Raw genomic sequence first — 27,753 nt, 5'->3', positions numbered from 1 at the left:
GGTTGGGGCACTCTTCAGTGTAGCACGGGACTGAGTATTGAAGGGCACCCACAGAGTGCATAGCAGGTGCGGACACTTTGGAAATAGAGTGTGGTCTTGTGGTAAAGAGGCCCAGTCTGTCTTTGGCATCAGACAAACAAAAGATCTCATCCCTGCTTCTGTAGTTTCTATCTGAGTGACCTCAGGAAAGTTGCTTAACCGTTGAGACTTGGTTTTCTCACATGTAAACTGGGGATCAGAAAATCGACCCCAAATATATTATAAGGAAAGCAATGACTCAAATAGTTGAATCTTGTTGGTGCTCAGCAAGTGCTTACTGTGCTGTGCTAGCCTCACACCCCCGCACCCCATTCTAAGTGCCCAAACTACTACACGCAGATGATGGGGAGGACTGTGTGACCATCACTGAAATGTGAACACGTGTCACTGCAGTGGCCACGGGGGAGAAGGGGATTGGGCCCGCACTAAGCTAGCAGTTCAGAGCATGGGTGGAGTGAACTGGGGGAAGTGTCTTCCTGAAACAAACAAGCAAAACTTCCTTAGATCGGGTCTCAATTTGGCCTGCTATCTCTGAAGAAGCAGAGAATATCGTGGCCCACTCAAGGGTTGGACTCACTCTAGGAGCTAACTGGGACCTGACATGTAGCGAGCCTTGGTTGGCTGACAGTTTTAGACTCTGACTCATGTTTCTTAAAAAGTACTGGTTCCACTGAGGGACAGCAGTATAAAGTACAATACCTTCCAGAAATAGCTGTACCTTCATCCTGACTCCATCTGAACATCTTGACGGGGCCTTGAACAAAAATAGCCTCAAGGAGGGAGGACTGACTCAGATCACTGGCGTGACTCATCTGCACCCATCCAGCTGAGGGTTAGTGCCTTCCTTACTTACTGGGCAGTAGCAGCTTGCTGTCAGCCACTCTACTGCTGCAAAATGACATCAAGGATGAAATAGTGCTTGATGTGACAATTCCTAGGGCCTAAGAGCTCTCTTAAAGAGTCCTGGTGTGGTGCTGTGGGTTAATGTGCCAGACTACAAAGCCATTTGAACTGCAAGGTTGGCGGGTCAAGCTTACCAGCTGCTCCTCGGAAACCCTATCTATACAGGGTCGCTATGGGTCGGAACCAACTTGACGGCACTTAACAATAAAAACAACAACAATAGCTCTCTTACAGAGTCCTGGTGTGGCACTGTGGGCTAATGCTCCAGACTACAAAGCCATTTGAACTGCAAGGTCGGTGGTTCAAGCTCACCAGCTTCTCCTCGGAAACCCTATCTATACAGGGTCACTATGGGTCAGAATCGACTCAACGGCACTTAACAATAACAACAAATAGCTCTCTTCACCTTGTTCACCAACCACATGGGTATTAAATATGCTTACTCCCAGGAGGGGACTGTGCTGTTTTGATGCCTCCACTTGTGACGCCTTAGGAAACATCCTGAGGGTTTGTAGATGTGACCTGAACCACATACAATTTTTCCTAACTCTGCAGTGCTGTAGTTGTGTGACATCTAGTCTCCAACTCACAGTAATACTGTACAACTTCCCCATATGGTTTCCTAGACTGGACTGCTAGGCAGTTGGTGGTTCAAACCCACCAGTCTCTTCTCAGAACCCCTACACAGGGTCATTATGAGTGGGAACTGACTCAATGACACTTACCAACAACAATTCTTAAGGAAGCAGATCCCCAGGTCTTTTCACCTCTAGATCTGCTGCCGATGTTTCAATACGCAGTTTAGTGCAAATGTTACATTACCAGAAAAGTCCAAATAAATTTCCCTGCTGGGTACTCTGAAAATACTTAGCATGTCTTATTGTCCATTTTCACACCAGGTCTGTGAGGCAGGTATTACAGTATTCCTTTTAGAGATTAGGATAGTAAGCCAAATTGGACATAAGAAGATACAAAAAATGGCAGAGGCAAGCCTCAGCTCCAGGGCCAGCTGAAAGTATATATATAAAGCTTATCTGGCCCTCTTGACTGCGCTTTTCCTCCCATCGCCATCATACTTGCTCACCGCTCTGGCTTGGACAGGAACCCAAGTCCCTTCAGCTGTGCGTTCTCAACCCCACATACCAAAGCATTACACCCCTGCTGAATGATGGGACAGCGTCCTGTCCAGGCTAAAGTGGTCACTCCTTTGCCACACCTTCCTGGGTGTCAAAGCATTCTGAAAATCCAAAGTGCCCTCTATCTTTGTGCCTTGCATTTTCTTTGGCCCTTCAGATTTGAACCTGTGAGCCCTCAGCAACAGTGAGTCCCACAGCTGACCACGCTCTAGCAGGGCAGTGAAATGACTGGGAGGCTGTGGGGGAGAATAAGGATGTGAGGTGGGGAGAGCACATTGGCTACCACAACCCCGTGACTCATCTCCGGCTGGAAAGGGGATGTGATTGTCCAAACGGAGTTCCCAGGCTTACAGGAGGGTCTTCCCAGGAGACTCTGCTGTCAGCTCCAGTCCTCGGGCATGACCCAACTGCCATGTCATTTCACAACAGGGATGCAATGCTTCAGTAAAGCCATTGTCTACATCAGATAGAAAAATGTACTAACATCTGACTCCTGTTGTTGTTAAGTGCTGTTGAGTTGGTCCCCATTCATAGGGCTTCCGAGGAGCAACTGGTGGGTTTGAACCACAGCCCTGTGGCAAACAGACCAGTGCTCATTCAACAACGTCACACCAGGACTCAATAAATGTTGTTGTTGTGTGCCATTGAGTCAGTTCCAGCTCCTAGTGACCCTAGGTAGGCACAACCGAATGAAACACTGCCCAGTCCTGGCAACTTCTCACAATTGTTGTTATGTTTGAGGCCATTGTTGCTGCCATGTGTCAGTACATCTCTTTGGGAGTCTTCCACTTTACCAAACATGATGCCCTTCTCCAGGGACTGGTCCCTCCTGACAGCATGTCCAAAGTAAGAGAAATGTAACATTCTGGTGACAGTTTTTCTAAGATAGATTTGTTTGTTCTTCTGGCAGCCCATGGTACTTTCAGTATTCTTCACCAAGAACATAATTCAAATGTATTGATGTATCTCTGGTCTTTCTTATTCATTGTCCAGTTTTCACATTCATGTGAGATGATTGAAAATACCATGGCTTGGAGCAGGTGACTTAGTTCACATACTGTCAGGAGGGACCAGTCCCTGGAGAAGGACATCATGTTTGCTAAAGTGGAGGGTTATAGAAAAACAGGAACACCCCCAATGAGATGGACTGGCACAGTGGAGACAGCAAGGGGCTCAGACGGAGCAATGACTGTGAGATTGGAGCAGAAACGGGCAGTGTTTTGTTCTGTTGTGCATAGGGTAGCTATGAGTCAATACCAACTTGATGGCACCTAACAACAACAACAATGGGTCAGAAACAACTCACCAGCACTTAACAAGAACAAATTATCAGGTTTGTACAGATAGTTCAACATTAGAAAAACTATATATGTAATCTACTACACAAAATAAACAAAGGGAAAAAAGCAAAAGATCATATCAATTCATGCAGAAAAGACATTTGATGAAACCCAACACCAATTCCTGATAAAAAACTTTCAGTAAAATAGGAATAGAAGGTAAATTCCTCAACATAATTGAAAGCATATACACAAAATCAATAGCCAATAAAATTCTCAATGGAGAGAGACTCAGAGTATTCCCCTTGAAAATGGGAAACATCCAAGGATGCTCTCAACACCACTCCTATTCAACAATGTGTTGAAAGTCCTGGCCATGGAAACAAGGCAGGAAAGGGAAATTAAAAGCATCCACATTGGCAAGAAAGAAGTAAAACTATCCTTTATTTGTAAATGATATGATCCTATACATAGAAAATCCCAGGGACTCAGCAAGAAAGCTATTAAAACTAATTGAAAGATTCAATAAAGTGGCAGGGTACAAGAGATCAGCATTCAAAAAGCAGTCGGATATCTTAACACCAACCAAGAAAACTCTGTAATTCACTGGCTAAAAGGTAGAACTTGTTATCTCAGATAACAGGGAGGGCAATATACAATAACACAAAGATAATGTTCTACATCTCACTTTGATGAGTATCATCTGGGGTCTTAAAAGCTCATGAGCAACCATCCAAGGGTCAGCTGTTGGTCTCTCAATGTGCAGAAGAAAGAAGAGTGATGAGGACTGAAGATGTTTGGAGTCGATCTGTTCAATGAACTAATAGAACATGTGAAACAAAAAGTAGAATTATTTTTTAAAGAAGACCAGACTTACTGGTCAGAAAGGGACTGAAGGAATCTGAGACTATGACCCTCTACCACCCTTTAGGTCTAGAAAGGAACTTACCCTTGTGGCCCAATTTTCAGCTGAGCAGCACATGGGTAAATGAGGTTCAGGGCAACAATACTAGGAAGGTATGTTCACCATGAAATAGCCAATTATTCAAACTCACAAAGACAACATTTACCTAAGGACCAAGTCTGAGAAGGGACTGGAAAGTAAGTGGAAAGGTAATAGGAATCACAGGGAGAAAGCAAGGTAACTTTGTTGCATGGAGGGATTGCAATCATTGAGATGAAGTAAAGTATGTGATTTGCTGAATGTAAAACTGATGATCTTGTCAGTAAATCTTCACTCAATGCATAATAAAAAGGTTTTATTTTGTTTAAAAAAAGAGAGAGAGAGAGAGAGAGAACTCTGAAAATGAAAACAATACCATTTATAATAGCTACCAAAAAGATTAAATATTCTGGAATAAACTTAAATAGAGACACAAAGATACATTTTTTAAAAAGCTATGAAACACTACAAGAAACTAAAAGAGACTTACCTAAATGGAAGAACATGCAAGGGGCCTTCAAAAATGCATGGAAAGATGGAATTGAAAGATAATGGAGTTTTTCCACAAACATTTTGAAGCCCCCAGCTACCACATGGCTAGGAAGACTTAGTATTGTGAAAATATTAAGACTACCCAATTGTCTCAGTCTGGATTCTCTAGAGACACAAAACTAGTGAAGTCCTGATGGCTCTGTAGGATCAGCACTAGATTGCTAACCACAGGGTTGACATTTCAAACTCACTAACGACTTCTCAGGAAAACAATGAGGTTTTATGCTCCTGTAAAGATTTACAGCGTCAGAAACCCTAGGTAGGGTCGCTACGAGTCAGAATTGACTTGATGGCAATGGATTTGGTTTGTACACACACACATGTATAGAAAGAGAGAGAGGGGAAATTTATCTCTAGGAAATGACTCTCATGGTTGTAAAAGTTGGCAAGTGCCAAGACTATGGATTAGATCTCCTGGGTCATTGCAGGGACTGATAAACACAGGCAGGTCACAGAAGCAAATGAATCTAACTTGGGTAGGTAAGATGGCAGGCTGCTGACTCACAGAAGGCAGAGGCTAATGACTCCCATAATCAGCAGACAATTCAGCAGGTCACTAATTAAAGCCCAGAGACTTGGACATCAGATGATATTGAGCCAGGTGCAGGATCTAGATCCAGCAAAAAGCAAGAAAGCTATGCCAGCATGTCCATATATATTGGAAGCAGTGAAGAAACTTCCTTTCAATTGATTGGCTGGTCACAGCAGATCTCATCATGGAAATAACTACATTACATCAGACATCATCATGGGTGATGACTACATCATAACTACCAAGCCATGGAGAATCATAACCCAGCCAAGTTGATAAACAACCTTAACCATGACACCAAGCCATCTTTAGATATAGTATACTCTGTATTGACTTGATGGCAATGGATTTGGTTTGTATACAGATTACATCAATATTCTTTAAGGAGACTGAAAAACCAGTCACTAACTATAGATGGAAAGGAAAGACATCCCAAGTAAGCAAAGCACTACTGAAATAGAACAAAGTAGGAGGTCTCACACTACCCAATTTCAAAACTTACTATTTAGCCATGATAGTCAAAGCTGTCTGGTACTGCTGCAATGGCATACACATAGACCAAAGAAACAGAATCAAGAATCCGGAAGAAAATCCATCTATCTGTAGACGGCTAATATTCAACAAAGCTTCAAAATCTACTAAATGTGGAATCGGTGGTGATGGTGGTGGGGTGCCACCAAGTCAGTCCAGACTCAGAGCCCCCTTACAAGGTTTCCAAGGCTATAAATCTTTACAGGAGCAGAAAGACTCATCTTTCTCTCTCAGAGTGACTGGTATATATCCACAAGAAATATAAGCCAGGTTACGAGTAGATATGAATACAACAATGTTCATTGCAGCCCTATTCACAATAGCAAAAAGTTGGAGACAATCAAGTTTCCATCAATGGAAGAATGGATAAAGAAACTTTGGTACATTCACCCAATGGAATGCTATGCAACCCTGAAGAATAACGATGAATCTTCTAAACACCTCATAACATGGATGAGTGAAATTATTCAATCATAAAAGGAAAAATATTGCATGAGATCAAAGGTTTCCATACTAGAAGAAACATCCTTTGATAGTTACCATGGATGTGAGGGAGGGGAGAGTAATTCACTATTTAGAGAGTAGACACATGTTAGCTCAGGTGACAGGAAGGGCAATACACAAGAAGAAGGAGATTGGCAGGAGTGGCCCTGCTGTTATTTAAAATACCAAAATCATAGCAACACCACAACACAATCATAGCAAGTCACCACAATATGGCAAACTGATAGACGAGTGGTGGACAAAACTCTTTTAGGGATGCTGATAAATACCCAAAGGGCACTACTCCACTCTGTTATAAGCCCCAGTTCAAAAGCCCTGAGCTTTGGCTCTGTGGGTTTGCAAACCTAGCTCCCACAATTAAGTACCTGGAGACACCCCACTCTGCAACTGAGTCTCTTGCCCAGAGCAACTCAGCTCTACATGCTCCATGGGCTGGGAAGCCCACTGCTCTTCTGGTTCTCTTGCTGCACCTCCTCTGACTCTCCTCCAGTGTCACAGATTTCTGTCCCTGGTTTGAGGAGGTTCATATACAGGGATTTTGGGTCCCAAGGCACAATCCACTCCTAGATCTTCTTTGATGGCAGTGAGATTACCCCCTTACTTACCACCTATATTTTTGATGGAATTTTACAGTCATAATTAGTATTGTTAACAATCAGTCACAACTTAATCATATCAGATGATTTCTCCCCACCTTCTCTTACCCAGACCCATCAGGAACAAGCAGTTTGTTAGGAATGTACAAAGACTATGGATAGAAGAAGGACCTCTGGTAACAGAGGAGGTCAGCAGTTCAAGTATACCAGGTACTCCACAGATGAAAGATGAGACTTTCTACTCTCATAAAGATTTATAACCTTGGAAACTCTGTATAAGGTTGCTATGAATCAGAATCAACTCAACAGCACAGCACCATCACAACCACCATGACTAGAAGAGATCTTCAATATTTCATTATACCACAGACCACCCCTGGCTTTTCTAACCCTTGTCCTTTTCATACATGATGGATTAACTTTCTCCACAGAAATAGGAGAGGGAGGGTGACAAATGAACAATGAAGATAGGGGAAGACTCAGGGAGGTATGCACAGATTAAACAGAACAGAGATAAATAGTGATTTCTATACAACCTTGGACCAAAAGTTTTCTGTGAGTAGATACATGGATTGAGACATCTGTTTGCTTTGGAGGCATCAAGGAAAGAAAACTCAGCCCATCAGGGAAAACTCCTTCTAGGACTGAAACAAGGAGAATCCATGAGAAGTATAATATGCCTGCTGGTGTCTGGGTTGACTTGTTAGTGAAAGTGGGGGAAATGCAGCAATGAAGATATGAGCTGAGTCAGGCCATGTTTCATTGGCACCTGTTGTTGAGATAAAGAGAGGAGGAATGCCTGGTTGGTCTGAAATTTAGGAAGATGTGTGAACTCTTAATCTCATGGGCACTGACCTAACCCCTGGGGGCTAGGGCTGAGAGTGAAGTAATCAGTTGTTCTTAAGTGCAGGGAAGCATGTGTGAATTCCCAGACTTTCAGCTAGTACTCATTTGATCTAGCTTGAATGGCTAGTTGACCAGGAGGTAAAAATGTTTGATACTGATGAATGCGATGACTCAAAATTCCAACCAGAATGAAAAAATTCTGCATATCAAGGAACCAGTTTGTTTTCTCAGTGTACTGGTTGATAGGGATGAGAAATTTAGACATTGGCTACTTAAAATATGGAGGCGGGGCAGCTAGAAAGGCATGAAATGGCTGGCTTATGAGCTTTCATGAGTGGAATTAGTTGAAGAATGATGAAGGGAAAAAAGAAAGTTATAGAGAGCAGAATGGATAAGAAAACAGGATCTTTCAGTATGTTGTCTACAAGAAGCATATAAAAAAGATGGAGACAGCCTAAATACCCATCAACAGAAAAATGGCTAAACAAATTTTGGTACATACAATGGAATAATACAAAACTTTGAAGAATAATGGTGAATCTGTGAAACACCTCACAATGTAGTTAAACTTGGAGGACATTATGTCGAGTGAAATTAGTCAATCACAAAAGGACAAATATTGTATGAGACCAATGTTGTAAAAAGTTTGTTTTAAAAAAGATTTTCTTGATAAACCATCTATAATGGTTAGTGAGGGGCAGGGATTATTCATGGGCTATAGGGGAGACGTATGTTAACATGGGTGACAGGCAGGCAACAAGAGGGAGGGCAGCAGGGGAAAGATGTAGGAGACACAGGGAAGAATGCAATAGTTAAAGTGAATAGAGGTAGATACTGTTAGATGTTGTATATGGAGGAGATTGCAACCATGTGCTGAAGCAAAGTATATGATTTGTTGAATGTAAAATTGACCATCTGCTCTGTAAACCTTCACTCAATTCACAGTAAAAAGTTGGGGCTGGGGATGGGGGGGAACGTCTCCAAAAGAGGAAAAAATCTTTGCCAACAACAAATCCAACAAGGGTTTAATCTAAAAAAATTTTAGAAGGTTTCAACACTTCAACAACAAAAAGACAAACAGTTCAATATTAAAATGGACAGAGGCCATAAACAGACACTTCATCAAAGAAGACATTTAGGCAGCTAGCAAAAAAGTGAAGAAAAGTTTGTGATCATTTGCCAACAAATAGATATCATCACACCCTAGCAATAATAGTCAAATTCACTAAGACAGAAAACTTCAAATGTTGGCAAGGATGTGGAGATATTGGAACTCTCATACATTGCTGGTGGGACTATAAAATGGTGCAATCACTGTGAAAAATGGTATGGTGCTTCCTTAAAATGTTGGAAATAAAAATACCATTTGATCCAGCAATCCCACTTCTATGTCTATATCCTAAATAAATCACAGCCAGGGCATGAACACATGTTGTTGTTATTGTTGTTAAGTGCTGTCGAGTCAGTTCCGACTCATAGTGACCCTGTATTGAGTTTCCAAGGAGCGGCTAGTGAGCTTGAACTGCCGACCTTTCAATTCAAACCAATTTAGCAGTCCAGCACCTTAGCCCACAGTGCCACACCAGGACAGATATATGTGCATCAGTGTTCATTGTGGCATTATCACAATAGCAAAGAGATGGAAACAACCTAAGTACCCTTCAATGATAAGTGCCCAACAATGGGATAATATGCAACGTTAAAGAATAACAGAGAATCTGAGAAACAACGAGGACATTATACTGAGTAAACTAAGTCAAGTTACAAAAGGACAAATGTTGCATGAGTTTGCTATTATAAAAATAAAATTTAAATTTAAAAAACCTAATTATTACCAGGGCTACAAAGGAAGAGTATGGAAAATCACTAACTCGATAATGTGGTTGTGTGCCATCAGAGACACCTTCTAATTTGGATGAAGGGAAAAACAATATATAACAATGGGTTGATCTGCACCAAAATCACTAAAGAAAAGGAACACATGGAGAAGTTCACAAGGGACAACAAAGGCAACTACAAGGGAACTTCAAAAAGTTAATGGAAAAAAAATGGAGTTGAAAGATAAAAACAAAAAACATCAACTTTATTTCTCAGCATAAGGCCTATCAAGTTCAAAACACTTTGTAAGTAATGATATCAACCCTTTAGTCTATCTTTATAGAATTGGGAGTTTAACATGCCAATGCAGACAGTTTAAAATTATTAACTGAAGAAAAATGGGTGCCCTTTAAAGATTTTTTTCCCTATTTGGAACCAAAAAGAAGTCAGAAGAAGCCAAATCAGGACTAAAAAGTGGATTCCTAATGATTGCCTATCGAAACTTTCATAAAGTTGCTTGTGTTTGATGAGAGAAATGTGCAGGAATATTGTCTTGGTGGAAAAGAACTCCCTGGGGAAGCTTTCCTAGGCATTTTTCTACTAAAGCTTTGGCTGTTTTTTCTCAAAATATAGTAAGCAGATGTTAGTGTCCTCTGACCCTTTAGAAAGTCAACAAGCAAAATGCTTTGAAATATTTAAAACAAAAACAAAACATTGCTATAAGCTTTGCTCTTGACTGATCTGCTTTTGTTTTGACTGGGCCACTTCTACCTCTTGGCAGTTGTTGCTTTGTGCTTTGCCTCCAGTATCACACTGGTAAAGCCATGTTTCATCTCCAGTTACAAATCTTCCCAGAAATGCTTCAGGATCTTGATCCTGCTCATAAAATTACCACAGAAGTCTCTGCTCTTCTCTACAGCTGATCTGGGTGCAACAGCTTTGGCACCCATCAAACAAAAGGTTTGCTTAACTTTAACTTCAACCAGAATTAGGCAAGCTAAAACAACTGAGATGTCCGTTGTGTAGGCTACTGCTTCTGCTATCAATCATCCCTCCTCTTCAATTAGGGCACAAACAGGATTACTGCTTTCCTCTTAAATTATTGTGAATGGCCTGCCACTGTGGCCTCTATCTCAACATTATCTGATGGTGGTGGTGGTGTGCCATAGAGTCAGTTTCAACTCATAGTGACCCTTATCGGGTTTCCAAGGCTATAAATCTTTATGGGAGCAGAAAGCCTCATCTTTTCCCATGGGGTGGCTGGTGGATTTGAACTGCTGACCCTAAGGTTAGCAGCCCAATGTGTAAGCCACTACACCACCAGGGTTCCTTAACATCATCTAGTCCCTTCTTGAAATGAATAATCCATTTGTAAACTGCTAATTTCTTCAGGGTATTGTCCCCATAAACATTTTGTAAGTTACCAATGAGTTCATCATTCTTCCTCCTAAGGAGTTTGATGCTTGTTTTTACTTCATTTTAGCAGAATTCATATTGTTCTAACAGAGGCTCTTTTCTCAAACTAATGTCTTATCATTCTTAGTGCCTCAAACTAGATACTGTTCAGATATGTTATAACAAGTCAGTATGAGTTTATTTGCAGCAAAAAAAAAAAAAATTTGAAACCCATGCAATTTTTTCATAAGAATTTTTTCCTTTAATATTTTAAGATCCCTGATACATGCATAATCAATAATGACAAACATGGATCTATAAGTGCATACAGAGGCAGACAGGCAAGATGAACTGGTATGAACAGACAAAAGGGACTAAACTCCAGACTATGGATTGGTTTGGCAGATGATATTTCTACATACATATTTGTGATGTAAACAAATCCATGTCTATAATAGAGCAAACAGAGGGCAAAGGCATGTCAACTTCTTCACCATAACCAAACCCCTTGAAGGACAGGTCATTGGGCCTGGAGACTTAGGACTATAGTCACAGAAGACCTCAAGGTCAAGTAGCCTAACATAGTTCACAAAGACAATGTTCTACATCCTACTTTGGAGAGTCAGTGTTAGAAGTCTGTAAGTGGTCATTTAAGTTGCCTCAATTGGTCTTTCCCTGTCCAGAGAAAAGAATGGTAAAAGAAATAAAAGATGCTGAAAATAATTAGCCCAAAGGACTAAGAGACTAGGCACTGAAACTCAGTTATCACTACCCTGAGACCAAATGCAATAGATGGTGCCCACCTACTGCTGTTGAATACTCACAAAGGAATCACAACAGAGGGTACTGAATAGAGTGAGAGAAAACTGTGGAACAAAGCTCAAAATTGTAAAACATACCAGAATTACTGAGGCTGCTGGGACCCCTAAGACTATGACCCTTAATGACCTTCAGTCATTGATCTTCAGTCCTGGAATTGAACTCATGATTCCTTTAAGCCAAACAACAGGCAGGTCATTTGAGTGAACAATATCACTAAAGAGGTACTCACTTAGAATAATCAACCACATGAGGTCAAAGGGCAGCCTTTGTTGAGGTGTGGGACATGGGGGATAAAGCTCAGGAATGAATAGGAAAAAGATCAATGGCAGACACAGGAAGGAGATGGAGAGTGTAGCTACATGGTAGGGATGACAGTCATTGTCACAAAACAAAATGTGGATGAATTCTTAACTAAAAAACTAACTTGCTCAGTAAACTTTCACTCAAATCACAATTTAAAAAATTAAATAAATAGAAAAAAACCTTATTTTTACTTTTTCATTCTTTGGGTCAGTATAACACAAAGGTAATGTATTTTCCATTCAGAAGTACATGTTTTGGGGCTTTTTCCTGGTTTGGTCTTGGGGGGAAATGTTCTTTATCTTTCTAGAATAAAGATAAGCATTTTCTTTGGAGGGAACTGACTAGAATGAAAACAGACTCGGGAAAACTTAATTTTTTCAAAAAGAGTAATTTCTCCCAAGCCTAGAGCACTCCATAGATTCTAAGGCAGTACTGGTGAACTTTCCACCTCTGTGTTCTGGAAAGCCCAGAGTGAACAGCCGTCACTCTTCGGAATGTTCATCGCAAGAAGGGCGAGGTACCAGATGCATGTCAGAAGCTCCACCCAGACACTAAGAATCTAATTGCAGAATGTCATCCTTCCCCATCACATCTAGAAGCGAAAATGGGTTCAGTCTAGCAGCAGGCTGTAATGTGTGGACAGATCTGCGCCTCTGCCAGGTGAATCCAAACCAGTTTCAATGGTTATAACACTGAAACACACTTCAGCGTGTGTGGTTTGGGCTTTGTTATTCAGGTTTAGATGCTCCCAGAGTCAAATTGAAACCCTTCTAACTGGTATCTCATCAGAAGTTGACCCTTTACTAAAGTGTGTTTCAAATTCATGTGAACTGAAACCACTAAAATCAGTGGCTTTTTCACAGCCCAGCAGGACCACCACTTTCATGACCCCCAGCCTGTGGGTCCCTGGAATCATGAACTGACAAGTTGCTGACTCAGTGCAAGGCAACTCTGACTCCCCAAATTGCCACTTCCTTCAGACCCTGCCCTCTAAAACCTATTTCCAATATCAGGAGATAATGTAAATTCTTCAAATTTATACCCAAATAAAATGAATATTAATATTGATACACACATGCATATGCTTGTATGTTCAAAAGACTTCTTAAAGTTCATGGGAAAATTGAATGAAAAGATAATGGAGAAAAAAGTAGAACTCTTTTGACTTCATGGACCTGAATACCAGAAACTAGGCATTGGTTTTAATCACAGAATAGATTTGTAAGGTTTTTGTTCTTGTAACACCAAGTTTACTTTTATAAAGTGTAGAACTCTTTTAGCTTCATCGACTCAGGTCTCATTGTATTCTCATTCACTGAAAGTACTGGGAATTTTTCCAATTTGTTACACAAAATACATTTTGATGAAATTTAATACTGTTTTGACTTCTTGTATTTGGATGGTACAAATAGCACATTGTTTTCTCGCTGATATTGTATTGGGAATATTCACCACCCTGCCACACAAAGTCTACTTTGAAGACATGTAAAACTCTTTTGTTTTCTTATGCTTGAAATAGAAACTGTACATTGTTTCTCATTCACAGAAAGTATCTTTGTAACACAAAATATACTTAATTAAAATTGAAAATTATTTTAAAATAAAAAATAATAGATATCATGACTAATTACAACTGTCACAACTGTAAAGGTAGAAGTTTTGTAACAAAAATGGGGGAGTAGTTAAGCTTACAGTCCAGAAACAGAGGACCCTAGGACCATCAAGGGAAAAGAGCACTAGAAGAATGTGGGACCCTATCCAGAGAAGCAGTAACACCAGAGATAGAGGCAGAGATGAGAACATGGAGAGAGAGAGCAGCTGAGGACTCTAGACTCAGGGAACGAGAGGGACTGAGTGCTGGCTTCCAGGAGGCAGACTTGCAGAATGTGTCCTTTGGTTGTTTAAATTGTTATATATGCGTGAGTGTTTTTGTGTACATCTCCCCACCCTACCCCACCCCGAAAAAAAGAAAAACAGAGGGAATGGAAGAAAATACTGTTGAATGATGATGCATTGAGGAGATTGTAGTCATTGCAATGAAATGATGGTGTAAAGCCGATGTTCTCCCATGTAAACTATTACTCAGTTCATAATTTAAAAAAAAAAGGGGGGGGGGATGATAGAAATTTCCCAAGAACTTTCTGAAATTCGCTTGTATATATGTGTATGTATTTGTTTATAGACTCCTAGTGTGGCGCTATGGGATCAGCACTGGACTGTTAACCACAAGGTTGTTTGTTCAAACCCACCAGCTACTCCTCAGAAACCTTGTACAGGATCACTGTGAGTTGGAGATGACTCAATGACACTTAACAACAACAACTAATTGAAAGGTTGGCAATTCCAACCCACACAGTGTCACTATATAAGAAAGTCCTGCAGATCTGTTTCCGTGAAGATTACAACTAACATGAAACTCAATTCTACTTTGTAACACCTGGGGACACCATGATCTGGAGTCAATTTGATAGCAACAGGTTTGCTATTTTGGGTATCAACTGCCAGTTCATGACTATAGGAATACAAATAGACACCAAAGACAGGACAGATTTTCCAGTCATATTCATCACTAAAGACATGAAAATGAAAATAACAGTGAAGCATAACTGGCTATCTATGTAAACTTTTCAACAAACAGAGCTTGATCAAACCCAGTGCTGGTATGGGTTAACAGACAGTATCCTACACCATTGGTGAGTGGATACAGTTACATACCAATTGGGGTTGACAACAAGGCAATTCCTGTCAAAATGTAAAGAATGTCTATCCTTGTGTACAGGCAATTTACCCTGCAGATCTGTGTTTTTAGGTACATTGACTTATATGTCTATGGATGTTCATTTCAACAGTATCTGAAAGACCCCAAAACAAAACAACCAAAAAAAGAAAGGGGTCTCCAAAGTTCATAAATAGGGGACTGGATAAACTAAGGAATATAACATGTTGTTGTAAGTGCCACTGAATCAATTCTACTCAGTGACCCTGTATAGAGCTTCTGAAGAGCGACTGGTGAGTTTGAACCACTGACCTTGTGGGTCAAACCGACCTCGCAGTCCTGTGCTTTATCTTACACATGGACTATTTTGCAAATGGTACTCAAAGTAAGGTGTGTATAAATGAGCTCAATTGGAAAGTTCTGCAAGTCATATCATGAAGTGAGAAAGCAAGATGCACAAACATTTTGACACTCAGAACATTCTATTGACACTTTCTGATGTTTTCTGTCTCTAGACTTATTTCTCTTTTCCTTATTGATTCAGCCGAATGATTTGTATAAGGAAAAATGTCTGCGGTCTATCATATGTATGGTAAGAATTTCCTTCATTATATTATCTTTTCACTTTGTGGGGTTTATTTTATGTACAAGTTTAAAATTTTTATGCAGTATAATTTATCAATATTTTTCTTTGTTACTTCTGCCCTTCCTAACTTTCCTTCTTCAAGATTAATTTTTAGACCATTCATTTTCTCCTAATCCATTTTGATCTATAACACTGCTTTTAAAAGTTAGCAGCTCCTAATTCACATACATAGAGTTTCCTGAATGATGTTCCCATGAGACATTGGACAGGTACTGATGGGTGGACTTTTGTCTAACCTGCCTTTGATCAGGGTGACAAAATCAAATGCCAATGGCTGCACAGCCTTCCCTTTGACATGATGGTATGTAAAAGGATAATCATTAAAGGAAATTGAAACTAATTAGTTAATATAAACATCTAATATAAACAAAACTAATATCAATATTCATGGTAGCAGATGCCAGGACTTAATTGTAAAAACTCATGGAAAGTTGCAGTCTTCATTCAATTTGCAATTTATCTTATTTAACTTGGTGTTGTTCCTTTCTGGTTTATTGTTGCTATTGTTAGGTGCCATTGAGTCAGTTCTGATTCATAGTGAACCTATACACAACAGACAACAGAACGAAACACTGCCCAGTCCTGTGCCATTCCCACAACTGCTGTTATGTGGGAGCTCACCTTGTCAACCCATCTACTTGGGGGGTCTTCCACTTTTTGGCTGGCCCTGCACTTTATCACACATGACGTTCTTCTCCAGGGACTGATCCCTTTTGTCAACATGTCTAAAGTACAGGAAATCAAGTATTCTTTGTTGGGTAAGCTGGAGGGTCAGAGAAAAAGAGGAAGACCCCCAGCGAGATGGACTGGTGGAAGTGGCAGCGTCAGTGGGCTTCAGTGTGGCAACAATGGTGAGGTTGGCCCAGGACCGGGCACGTGTTTCATTCTGTTGTGCATGGGGTCGCTATGAGTCGGTACTGACTCGATGGTACCTAACAACAACAACAACAAGCATTCTGGTAGTACTTCTTTCAAGACAGATTCTGTTTGCTATTCTGACATCCCACAGTGTCTTCAATGTTATTCACCAGCATCTTAGTTCGAGTGTGCTGATGCTTCTACGGTCGTCTTTATTCATTGTCCAGCTTTCACAGTCATATGTGATGATTGAAAATAGCGTGGCTTGGGTCAGGTGCACCTTAGTCCTCAACATGACACCTTTGCTCTTTTATACATTAAAGAGGTCTTGTGCAGCAGGTTTGCCTGATGCAATACATCATTTGATTTCTTGACTGCTGGCTCCAAGACCATTGATTGTGGATCCAAACAAAATGAAGCCTTTGACAATTTCAATCTTTTCTGTTTATTATGATATTAATTGGTCTGGTTGTGAGGATTTTTGTTTTCATTAAATTGAGTGCAATCCATACTGAAGGCAATCCATCTTCATCAGTAAGTATTTCCCTTCCAGCAAGGTTGTGTCATCAGCATATCACAGGTTATTAATGAGTCTTCCTCCAATCTTGATGCCTCATTCTTCTTCATGTAACCCACTTTCTCAGATTATTTGTTCATTGTTCACAGATTGAATAAGTATGGTGAAAGGACATTATCCTGACACACACCTTTCCTGATTTCAAGCCATTCAGAATCCTCTTGTTCTTTGTTCAGGTTACTCAGTGTTTGCAATGCCCATTCTTCTCAGTGTTATCCACAGTTTGTTATGACTCACTCACACAGTTGGATGCCTTTGCATTGCCAATAAAGCACATGGAAGCATCTTTCTGGTATTCTTTACTTTCAACCAAGATCCATCTGACATCAGCAACAATATCCTTCATTCCATATCCTTTTCAAATCCAGTTTGCTTTTCTGGTTGTTGTTGTTAAGTGCTGTTGAGTTGATTCCAACCTATAGCGACCCTGTATATAGGGTTTCCAAGGAGCAGCTGGTGAGCTTGAACCACTTACCTTGCAGTTCAAATGACTTTGCAGTCTGATGCTTTAGCCCACAGCGCCACATCAGGACTCCTCCCTGTCAATGTACTGCTGCAACCATTTTTTTTTTTAATTATCTTGAGCAAAATTTTCTTGCATGTGATATTAATGACCTCATTCAATGATTTCTGTATTATGATGGGTCACCTTTATTTTGACTGGGCATAAATATGAACGTCTTACTATTGGTTGTCAAGGTAACTGATTTCCAAGGTAACTGATTTCTTGGAGTATGAGTGAACAAATGAAGTGTAGCATCAGTTTGTTGAAACATTTCAATTGGTATTCCATCAATTCCTGGCGCTTCCTCCACACTCCACCCCCAAATAATGCCTTCCATGCAACTTGGAAACTTGGAATTCTTCCTTCAGTGCCATTGGTTCTTGATCATATGTTACTTCTTGAGATGGTTAAACATCAACCAATAGCTTTTGGTCCAGTGAGTCTGTGTATCCCTTCCTTCGTCTTTGGATGATTCCTGTATCACTCAATATTTTGCTCTTAGAAACCTTCACTATTGCAGTTGAGGTTTGAATTTTTCTTAGTGTAGATCACGTTGTTGTTGTTGTTGAGTCGATTCCTACCCATAGTGACCCTGTATAGGGTTTCCAAGGAGCAACTGGTGAGTTTGAACCACTGACCTTTCAGTTCAAGCGGCTTTGCAGTCTGGCACATTAACCCACAGCGCTACACCAAGACATAGGTCATTAGGATAATATTATTTACACTGAAATTCTTAGATGGAGTACTTTGAAGGCTGTTGCAAGTCTTTTTACCAAAAATGTAAAGGTATTGGTAAGGGGATGCTAGTTATTACATATTTGAGGGAAAAAGTTAAATTTCTTTTTCTTTTTTTCTTTTTTTTTCTTTTTCAATATAAAAGCATTTGAAGATACGTTACCTGAATCCTGAAAAATATCACATGTTTCTGAAAAGGATCAGGAATGTTTTCACTTGTAACAGGAAACATGCCTGTTTTGCAGCTAAGACATTTGTGTACTAGGAATACAAATTGAGACAGAAGAGGCTTCATAGTAATATAACAATAAAGCCAAAAGAATCGCTTTGCCCTGTACAGGTTGTCTTGCAAGCATCAACTTACTTTATGCTTTTATTCTTTTCCCCCCAAGAGAATAGTATTCCTTACCACCTGAGGAGCCTGAGACTCAGACAAGATGAGTGATTTTCTTAAAGATGCATAGCATCTTTAAGAAGTAGAGATCTGAATGCTAAGCCACATGGACTGATTGAATCGCCTGGTGCCCCAGAAGTCCTTTGCTTTACTTGCTGTTGTTACATGCTGTGGAATTGGTTCTGACTCATAGTGACCCTGTGTAGGGTTTTCAGGAAGTGACTGGTGGGTATGCACCACTGACCTTGTAGTTAGCAGCCCACTGCTTATCCTACAGAGCCACCCTGGAAAGGTGGAAACACAGAAACAGGCTTCACTGTATGCAATAGTAGCTGGACTGGTTCCACAAGAAGACCCTTTAACTTCTGGGGAATATACATTCATTCTTTTAGACTTTTTGCCCAAGTATCTTAAAGTATGGTGACGTGCAGAAAGTTTGAATGTAGAAAATTGCAAACATTTTCTAGAAGGAACTTCGGTTGCAGGGAGGAGACATATGGGTAGAGAAAGAGGGAAGTAAAGGAAGGAGATGAAAGTTGTACTGCACACTCAAAAATACAATATCCTCTCTTTCAAAATATCTGGTGGTATTGTCTGCTTGGTACCAGTACTTCACTCTCCTTTTCCTCCCTCCCTCCTGCTTCTTCTTTCTATGAAGCTTGAAGTCTTGTCAATAATGACATCTGTATAGAAGTAGTGGCTGGCAGTTTCCAGAATGGAAAGTCTGGGCACACCTTGCAAATAGCTTATAGAGGGTGACTTATAGACTTGGGGCACACTCCTTGTTGAATGGCACTTTATGTCTATGTTCTTCAACTTTTTCAACTTTGTTTGCAAAGCTTCTATTGGAAACTAATGATCTCTTATTTTGCTTTTGTTTGTTAAATGCTGTTGAGTTGGTTCTGACCTATAGCAACCCTGTGTAGAATTTCTGAGAAGAGCCTGGTTCATTTGAATCATCGACCTTGCAGTTAGCTGTCCAGTGCTTATCCTACTGTACCACACCAGGACTTCGGTTACAAAGATCTTATTTCATTCCTATGTTCTCCACCCTTTTCTACAGTGAGCCCAGATAAGTCTAATGACAATTTTAACTCAGAGTTTCTTCCCAAAGTATAAATGTTTGATTGGTAAACACACATATTTGACCATTCAAAATGGAAAGGAAAGGATAAGAAAACCGTTTCTAGAAACTTTCTTGTTGTGTTGATGTTGTTGTTAAGTGCTGTCGAGTCAGTTCTGACTCATAGCGACCCTGTATAGATTTTCCAAAGAACAACTGGTGAGTTTGAACTGCCCCCCTTGCAGTTCAAACCAGCTTGTGGTTCAGTGCTCATCCTACAGCATCCCTCTAGGATTCCACAAATGTTCTTGGGTAAATGTATTTCCCTCCAGCTTCTCTGCTTCCTCTATAAGTCTCATTCCCCATGTTTTTGTATATCACACAGTGAAAACACACACACACACACACACAAAAAAAAAAAAACCCTACCTTATACTACCTTATATAGACTCATCCAGGACAGTCACCTACCCACACACTCATATTATAAGGGAGAGTATGGTGAATCATTTTATGGTGTCTCTCTTGGGAAAAGCAGAGACAAGGGATTTAATTCTTTATTGACCTAAGGTTGATTAAAAACATCAAAAAGTGTAGATAATTGAAGTCCATAAATCCAAGTGAGAAAGAGAAATATTGAAAAAACAGTCACATGTACTATCTCCCAACCTGGGTCTCTAACAATTCATTGTCCTTTCTCTATGCTCTAGAAATCCAGGGACACAGGGAATTTAATCTGCAATGGTTCTGGGGAAAATAGTGATTACAAAGAATGATTACATATAAATAACAAGGTTTTTGTTTTTGTTTTTTAAAAAAATAACAACACAAAACCTATTATAGTAAATTGAATGAAGGTTTACAGAGAAGAGCATCAGTTTTGCATTCAATATATCATACAACTAGTTTCATCTTAAGGATTTCAATGCCCTCCATGTAACCATGTAATCCCACTTCCTCCCTCTCATTGCCATTGGGCTCTCATTTCCATTCAATCTGCCTTCCCAACCCTTCAGAACTTTGTCCTTAGGTACATGTTACCCTTTAGATCTTGAATGACAGACCATTCTTCTATGAGAACTCCTTACTAGAGTTGCTGACTGTCCTACATAGCTGTCTGCTGCTGGGTCGAAAATTGAGCCCCAAAGGTGAGCTCCATTCCAGATCTAAAGGGTGGCTGAAATCCATAGTCTTGAGTTCCTTTAGTCTCTTTGTAACCAGAGAGACTAATCTTTTTTATAATTTTGAGTTTTGATCCACATTTTCTCCCACTCTATCTGTGACATGCTAATGTGATCCCTTTCAGCACAGTTGGTAGAGGTAGACGAGTGCCATCTAGTTCTTTTGGTCTCAGGGTCTTGGAGACTGATGTTCACATGCTCCGTTTGTCCATTGGACTCATTGATGGCAAGTATCTTCAATTTTTCATCATGCTTCTTTTCTCCACACAGGGCAAGACAAGTAGTTATCCTTAGATGACGGTCACTCATGAGCTTTTAAGATCCCAGTCACTACTCAGCAAAGTAGGATGCAGAACATGGTCTTTGGGGACTAAGTCATACTAGTTGAACATGGTGTCCCCTGAACCCCAGACCCAGCAACCATTGCCTTATGGTGCTTGGTAATGTCTAAAAAGTTTTCATAGTTTTGTTCCCCTGAGTGCTCCACCGTATTCATGGATACATTTGCAGAAAAGATAAACACTCATGTACAAACATCCTCTTTCAAATCTTTACATATTTGTAGGTATATTCTCCCTCTCCCTCCCCTATCTATTCAGCCTGTGTATCTGTTCCTGGATCTGCCTTTAAGATACAGTTGTTACTGTGTTTATAACAGTATTTACTTCTTTTCCCTTTAGCCATTGCGTTCTTTCCTTTTATGAGGTATTTCACAGATTCATTTTTATTTTCCAACATTGCATACAGTTTCCTTATGAGCAAAATTAAGTGTTGAAATCTGGATTGGGATTGCATTATATCTATACATCACTTTGGGTTAATGTTGGCATCTTCACAATATTAAGTTTTCCTAGTGGCGCTGTGGGTTACTGCACCAGGCTGCAAAGCCATTTGAACGGCAAGGTCAGTGGTTCAAACTCACCAGCTCCTCCTCCGAAACTCTATATAGGGTTGATATGGTTTGTAGCTAACTGGACAGCACTTAACAACAATAACAAAATCCATATTCTTGCATTTTTGTAAGTCTCTTGGTTTCTTGTAGTAGTATTTTGTAGTTTTCTTTGTATGTTGTCACTGTAGTTGTTAAGTGCTCTCTGGTTAGTTCCGACTCATATAGGGTTTCTAAGAAGCAGCTGGTGGGTTTGAACCACTGACCTTGAAACTCAAACCAACCTTGTGGTCCAGTGCTTATCCTATAGCATCACACCAGGACTATAGGTCTTTTATTTCTCTGGTTAGATTTATTCCTAAGTATTTCGTCTTTGGGGTGGCTAATGTAAATGATATTGTTTTCCTGCTTTCCTATTCAGAGCCCTTTTTATTAATGTAAAGGAATCTCACTAATCTTTGTATGTTGAGCTTATAACCTGCCACTTTGCTGAATCTTTCAATGAGTTGCAATATTTTCTTATTGAGTCTTTGGGATTTTCTAGTATGAGATTATATCATCTGCAAATAAAGTTTTATTTCTTCTTAATCAATTTAGAAGTCTTTGGTTTCCCTGTCTTGCCCTACAGCTCTGGTTTGTTAAGTGCTATCGAGTCGATTCTGACTCATAGAGACCCTGTGTAGTGTTTCCTGGGCTTTTAAATCTTCCCAGGAGCAGAAAGCCTCATCTTTCTCTCTCAGAGTGGCTGGTGGGCTCGAACGGTGGACTTGGTTTCTCATAGTTCAGTGCTTATCGTATGGAACCATGGCGCTCCCATGCCTATTGCGTAGGAGTTTTGAATTTTGGATCTCAAATCTGTGAGGATGATTAAAGTGACTTTATTTATGTTCTATGCTCTTTTGTTGTTTGTTGTTGTTGTTGTTAAGTACCGTCGAGTCGGTACCGACTCATAACAACCTTATGCACAGCAGAATGAAACACTGCCTGGTTCTGAGTGTCATCAAATCCAACTTATAGCAACCCAGTTTGGAGGTTTTAAGGAGCGACTGGTGAGCTTGAACTGCCAACCTTGCGTTTGAAGCCAAGCACACTGTCCAGTGCTTATCCAACAGTGCCACACCAGGGCTCCATTTATGTTTTATAACTGGACTTAATTTATCTTTGAACTCTCATTTCACCCATTCACAGAAACATGTTTTCAGCTTCCTCACCCCCTTCTCCCTTCCACCCCTCCAGGGTTATGTTCCAGTATAAAGGCCAAGTATTCATTTCTAAAGCCTTTTACAACTTCCAGCCATTCCTGGGTACTAGGAAATACATATATTGTTAGTGCCATGCTGGGTACCCAGAAACTTGGTGACTGCCTTGGGCCAGTCACCCCAACCATCCCTCCATTACTGATATCTCACAGGCATCAGCAGCTTCAGAGAAAGACTGTCACTGTTTGGTCACACAAGGAGAAATACAGCTCCTGAAGTATGGCCAGCCTATTTGCTTTGTGTCTTTTTTATGTTATTCCAGGGCTCTAAAGGATCAACCAAGAATGAAAGTCTTGAGCCACACACACAAAGTGAAACATTTAGCGTAGTGGTTACGAATCGGGCTGCGAACCTTAAGGTCAGTGGTTCGAAACTACCAGCTGCTCCGCGGGAGAAAGATGAGGCTTTCTACTCCCGTAAGGATTTACACCCTCGGAAACCCTGTTCAGGGTCGCTATGGGTCGGAACCGACTCGACGGCACTTAACAACAACAACAACATTGATAAACACACACACTCACCCCAGTGTTCAAATGTGGACACACCACTGATGCTCAAAATAGAAAAGGTCTACAGTCTTTGTGGTGGCTAATTAGATTGTTGTTGTTGTCAAGTGCTGTCGAGTTGATTCCAACTCATAACAACCTTGTATAGGGTTTCCGAGGGGCAGCTATAGGGTTAAACTGCTGACCTTGTAGTTTGCAGTCCACTGTTGATCCTACAGCACCATACCATGTTGTTGTTGTTATTATGTGCCATCGAGTCACTCTGACCCACTGGTGAGTTGGATCCCACCCATAGCGACCCTATAGTGTAAGGTTTCCGAGGAGCAACTGGTAAGCTTGAACCGCTGACCTTCCGGTTCAAACTACTTTGCAGTCCAGTGCACTAACCCACAGTGTCACACCAGGAGTGTGTCATTAAGTGCTGTCGAGTAGGGTCTGTGCTGTATAGGGTTTCTGAGGAGTAGGTGGTGAGCTTGAATCACCAAACTTGCAGTTCAAATGGCTTTGCAGTCTGGCGCATTAACCCACAGAACCACACCAGGACTCCAGTGAGCTTCAAAATCAAACATTTGGAACATTCATCAATTCACTTGCATGAAATTTAATCCTGTGGGGGAAAAAATGGAATCTATAGAGAAAGTAATGTATAGAATATTTATTACATAGTAAATAATTAGAAACCATTTAAAACTCTAATAATAATAGACTGGATATATATATTAGGCTATTTTCATACAATGATGGATTTACGCAGCCATTAAAAAATTTGTAGATGAAATCTTAAATCATATGAACATATCTATGCTATATCAGTAAGTGCATAATATAAAATAACACTTGAAGTATAATTTCATTTTTATAAACACTTGTATTTATAGCATGCATTTTTTTAAAAGTAAAATATCAATAATAGTTTCCCTAGATTATGGGCAATGTAAGTATCTCCTTTTTTTTTGGTTCCCAAAATATCCACAATGTATTATCTTTGTCTGTATTATTTAAAGGGAGCCCTGGTGACTTAATGGATTCTACCTTAGGCTGCTAACCACAAGGTCAGAAGTTCGAATTCACCAGCTGTGATAATCCTTTACAGGGTTGCGATGAGTCAGAACCAACTCTATGGCACACAACAAAAACACATTATTTGTATTCCCACTTTTTAAAGAAATTCACAGGAAAACCAGTGGAATTTGATACAATAATTTTGAATACTTTGCTTTTTTTCCAACAGGATATTTTCTCCAACAGAAATTCCAATAGAAGACAGCACATATCACAGCCTTAAGGACTTTATGCAAGCTCAAAGAATGTATGTCAGAGAAATGAAAAACCATCTGTATTCAACACACCGACTCAGGCTGGTAAGGAGGTGGGTTTTCTGTCTCTGTTTTTATGTGATTTCATCTAAAATTTATCAAAGTTATCCTTACCTCCAAGGAGCTCTGGTAGCATAGTGGTTACGAATCGGGTTGTGAATCTCACAATCAGCAGATCAAAACTACTAGCTGTTCCGTGGGAGAAAGATGAGGCTTTCTGCTCCCGTAAAGATTTATAGCCTTGGAAACCCTGTACAGGGTCACTATGAGTTGGAACCAACTCCACGGCACATAACAACAACAACAATCCTTACCTCCAGCTTAAAAATTAAAAAACAAAGCAACAAATCTCACCATCTACCAAATGCTATCTCCCATCATCCCAGAAAAACAAACAAGCAAATGAAAAAACCCACGGCTATTACATCAATTCCAAGTCAAAACCTTCCTGTAGAACAGAGTAGAACCTTCCAGTGATTTCTGAGGCTGTAAATCTCCATGGAAGCAGACTGCTTTACCATTCTCACACTGAGATACTGATAGGTTCAAATCATTAACCAAAATGTTTCACACTCTGTGCCACAAGAACGTTATTTCTATGAACATTAAATTCATTTTTTCATTCACTGTCCAATCCCTCCAATTATAATCTTATCAAATGAATCACTAGAACCACCATTCCATGAAGCAGATCAATTCTGGCAATGGGAACATTGACATCCAAGAACGTAGAAAGTGCTGCAGCCTGAAACCAAGCCTGGAAAGGAAGAACTTAATAGGAAAGGTGAGAAGATCATCTAATCAAAGGAATTGTACCACACAGAATCTTGAAGAAAGACCCCTAGTTGGAAAGTCTCTTCATGATAATACTATAGTCTAATTTTATTATTTTAAAATATTAAGTAACATAATCATTGTATCTGTCATATTGAGTTTTGGGAAAATGTACTTTACAGAAAGGAAAAATAAAAATACAAACACTTGATATTAGAAAAAAAGGAAACAACTGTTAAATAACATATTTATCCAATCTAATTTAATTTTTAGTTTTAGTTAGGATCTTTCCATCTTGGCTAAATGAAAAGATACATATAAGCATTGTTATTTTGTGAATAAGCTGTCCTTTAATAGAAGATGAAAGTCATGATGCTCAATGGTACTGCAGCCATCCTTACAAGATGAAAGTAGCTGTAAAGATGACAGCAGATTTTCAGCTCCTTTAACAGCTTTTCAGCTCGTAGCATAGTGGTTATGAATCAGGCTGTGAACCTCAGAGTCAGCAGTTCAAAACTACCAACTGCTCCACGGGAGAAAGATGAAGCTTTCTGCTCCCATAAAGATTTACAGCCTTGGAAACCCTGTACATTGGAACTGACTCCACGGCACATAACAACAACAACATTTGTGTGACTGGTTTTCATTGATGCTTAACACTCTGCAGTTCATTATATGTAGGCAAAATATCTTCATTTTGGAATTACCAAAAGAATTCATCATCGTATTTGGCTTATTGGTCTAACATCTGGAGATAGAGGTTTTAGGTCCACACAAATGACTATGTGCCCTTAAGTTTAGTCCTTGACCACTCTGGGCTTTGGGACCCTCATCTCCCTGAAGAGAATGATTTTAGTATTTCATGGTCTTCTTAGTATTGTTGAAAGTTCAAAACCAGACAACAGGAGTATATTGTCATTATTTGGTGTCAGAAACTGATAGCAACCATCGTTGAAATGAAGAATCTTCAGCATGAATTTGTTTTGCAGTGCCATTGGTTGATTCCCTATTTCTGAGTCAATGCTTAACCAGGGTCACCATCCGAAAATGCAAGGGGCAAACCAAAACCAACCCCAGTGACACCAAGTTGGTTCCAACTCATAGCAATCCTGCCGCGAATGCAAAGTTACTCCTTAGATATGAGCTCTTTACATCTTAGAATGCCTTACATATGAGTTCTTTATGTTTTAGAATGTCCATTGTACTGTGAAATTTAGGGATTTGCTCTGCACTTTTCTCGCCTTATTCCAACTGAATAAGGATTTTCTACCCTCTGGCCATCATAGTGGTTACGAATCGGACTGTGAATTGCAAGGTCAGCACTTCGAAACTACCAGCTGTTCTGCGGGAGAAAGAAGAGTCTTTCTGCTCCTGTAAACATTGACAGCCTCAGAAACCCTGTACAGCGTCGCTGTGAGTTGGAACCAAGTCCACGGCACACATAACCACCACCCTCTGGCCATGGTTATACTACCACTTCCCATTGATAGGACACTTCTTGCTAAACTCTAACAAAGTCCTTAGGGAATTTCAACTTTTCTAAACTGACCACATGCCATTTTCATTGTGTTCACCATTTAGCTGGTAGAACTAAACTCAATCACATGCTTCACTCCATTCTAATGGCATTTTTCTGAATTGGGTTGATTGATATCTCCAGCATTGGATGAGAATGGATATGTTGAGATAAACACGAAATTCATTTGAAGATTTCCTTAATCTGTTGCTCTTTTAATATTTTCCTTTCTAGAATCATATAAAATTGAGGCTACTTCTCATATGTTAAGAAAACAGAGGATAAGAGAAATTATGTAGCCCTAATCTCAAGGTTTCTCTGCTATTCATAAGGTTTTCAGTGACTAAATATTCAGAAGTAGTTCATTACTCTTTCTTCCTAGTTTGTGTTCATCTGGAAGCTCATCTGAAACCTGTCCACCATGGGTGACCCTGGTGGTATTTAAATTACCAGTGGCATAGCTTCCAGAATCACAGCAACTCACAAGCCACCACAGTACGACAAATTGACAGATGAGTGGTGTGATAAGATAATAGCCATGCACCTACAGGGAAGCCCAGTTAACATCACTATTATAACAACCACTAAAGCCAGTGAGGATGAAATAGAAGAATTCTA

The sequence above is a fragment of the Chrysochloris asiatica genome, unplaced genomic scaffold (assembly GCF_000296735.1).
Source record: "Chrysochloris asiatica unplaced genomic scaffold, ChrAsi1.0 scaffold00144, whole genome shotgun sequence".
Lineage (NCBI taxonomy): Eukaryota > Metazoa > Chordata > Mammalia > Afrosoricida > Chrysochloridae > Chrysochloris > Chrysochloris asiatica.
Note: the sequence above shows the minus strand (reverse complement) of the source record.